The sequence below is a fragment of the Penaeus monodon genome, chromosome 4 (genome assembly GCF_015228065.2).
Source record: "Penaeus monodon isolate SGIC_2016 chromosome 4, NSTDA_Pmon_1, whole genome shotgun sequence".
Taxonomy (NCBI): Eukaryota; Metazoa; Arthropoda; class Malacostraca; order Decapoda; family Penaeidae; genus Penaeus; species Penaeus monodon.
In genome coordinates, this window is record NC_051389.1 from 41221789 (window position 1) to 41224288 (window position 2500).

Below are 2500 nucleotides of genomic sequence, written 5' to 3' on the forward strand. Positions count from 1 at the left end.
TCTACCGGGAATATTTCATTCCTATAACAGCCACCTGTCTCTCGAGCTTTCCTGGTCGAAGAGATGCACTTCAGTACTTCAAGCATTCAACCAAAATGCTCTGTATCTTCCTATCTGGCAGACCTCCGTCCTCCTGCTGGGGTCGCGTTAATCAGACCTGGTTTTGGGACGTCTCTCTGCCTGGCGTCACCACACGTGCTACGCCCCTTTGCTTGACGCCGGCTCCGCTGCCTTCCGCTGGCTGTCCCAGTGTCCTTGTGTCACCTCTCGAGCCCTTCTCCTCGCTTGCCCCTTCAGCTCATGTGCTTGCCCTATATTAGTTGCTAAAAGGTCTGTGATTGCTTATGAAATTCTTACGCACGGTTAAAGTGTTAGATATTTGTAGCTGGGAAACAATTGTTATGACAGTTTAGTGTGTTACTTTGTAAATTTCTATGACGGAGCTGAATGAAGACTCTGAACACGACTTACATTAAGAAGGCGAAAGAGAAGCTTTTCATCACTTTGGCACTCTTTTGGCTAGCACAGTAAGTTACTCTTCCACCAAAGAGCTTCGTAAGCTCATCTGAATGGAAGAAACAGAATCATATTCACGCTTGAAGTTCTTCCGACACACTTTTATATGGGTGTTGGACACTTGCTTGTTTTCCATTCGCTGACTTCACATAAGGGAAATGAAATATACGGTATATATCTCTCAGTAGTGTGTATAAATGTAAATATATGCATGTAAACATAATGAATACGATTATAAATATTCTTGTATATATACACGAGTGTGTTTGCGCGCGCGCGCGCGCGCGTGTGTGTGTGCGTATGTGTGTGTGTGTGTGCGTACGTGTGGATGTGTGTGTGTGTGTGTGTGTGTGTGTGTGTGTGTGTGTGTGTGTGTGTGTGTGTGTGTGTGTGTGTGTGTGTGTGTGTGTGTGTGTGTGTGTGTGTGAGCATGTGTGTTAGTGAATGAAATGTAACCCATGTAAGACATTACTCTTAAATTATATTCCAAAACATGTTCATTATCTTAATTGACTATCTGTTTTGAAAAAAATGATAATAATAATAAATAAATATAAACATCATGCAGACGTATCAACACCAACCCTTAGCCGTTGCCTAACTAACAATCCTGTAGTACCAGCAAGACTGCTCCCTCTATTGTATTTACATATATGCATATCTTGTCTCGGGAGCAGCCTACGCCCCTGACAGCATGGCGAAGTCACGAAGAAGGCCGAGGTGGAGGAGCCAGCAGCAGGAGGCCGCGGGAGGCAACGCACCGCCGGCGGGGAGAGGGGCGGCGTCGGAGACCGCGGCGCCTCAGTAGCATAACGTAAAGGATTTGCTTTGAGGAGGGAGTTCGTGTGCAACGCGAGCGATCTGTGAAGCGTATTATGTTCAGCAGTCAGCCTGACTTGTGGTGCTGAGTTCGTTTGCGGTGAAGTCATGATTCCGTGGTGGGTCGCGTGTGGTGGTGACGTGACTGTGTGGTGAAGTGACGATGTAGTGCCGGTGAAAATCTCTGGCAGAGGCAGGTTTGTGAGCGGGCCCCGAGGAGCAATGGGGTGACTGGGCGGGCCTTCTGTCCCTTTGCAGTCAGCACATCATTTCTTAAAAGCAAGAGAGCAGTTAATTCAGCATTGGGGTAACTTGCGCACACATTCTTATTTCCGTTTACTGGGGAAATTTAAGATACCATGACGGCCTTCCTGTCATGCGGTCATGTAAATGAACAAATAAATAGCAATCTACTTGTGTGCGTGTATGTATGTGTGTGTGTGTGTGTGTGTGTGTGTGTGTGTGTGTGTGTGTGTGTGTGTGTGTGTGTGTGTGTGTGTGTGTGTGTGTGTGTGTGTGTGAGTGTGTGTGTGTGTGTGTGTGTGTGTAGCTGGGTGTGTGAGTGTGTCTGTGTCTGTGTACATGGATATATTTGAACAAGAGGTATTAGAAATTGATATTTCAGGTAAATCTCATAGATAAAATAGTATACTTATCAATTTAAGCATTCTATTATTGTGCCAATCTTAGCATTACTGTCAATTCTACTAATCATATTTGTAGAGCACCTTTTGATCACAGGAACGACTGAAAGTAGACAGGTCGGTCCGCATCCGAAAAAATGCGAAAGCCGCCGACCTCGAGGACCCGAAAACCTGGTCTAAGCCAGACATAGGCACTCCCATGACACCTGCTGAATGTTGTCTCACTTTCCCTGGCGTTCATTTACATTTTGTGAATGAATGCCCGGCTATCCCCTTGGTGCAGTCAGCTGGGCTTAGGATTCAGGTGGAATAACCATTCGGAAGCACCGTGTGACTTCCTGCCGGTTTAATGACAATCAAAATATAATATAGTTTATGTGAAAGGTCTATTATTCTTGCTTCATATTTTTGTCGGTACTTTAATTATTCGTCACAAATAATAATGTGGCATCGAATGTCTTCAGAATGGTTATTCGTCACGAAAACTCATCAGCTCAAGCTTCACCAGGAAGAAAAGGTCA

General features: G+C 45.2%; 1 protein-coding gene across 2 annotated transcripts in view; it reads right to left on the reverse strand.

Moving 5' to 3' along the window:
• Positions 1–851: 851 nt before the first annotated feature.
• Positions 852–2500, reverse strand: part of LOC119572215 — a 24296-nt gene continuing 22647 nt past the window's right edge. Inside the window, exons 5-6 of one of the 2 annotated variants that reach the window (XR_005228704.1) lie at positions 2064–2317; positions 852–1607 (exon numbers count right to left, since the gene is read on the reverse strand). The gene's annotated coding sequence lies outside the window, so the exon portion shown is untranslated. The remainder of the gene's footprint in view (positions 1608–2063; positions 2318–2500) is intronic. The other variant, XM_037919190.1, reaches the window with a different exon arrangement.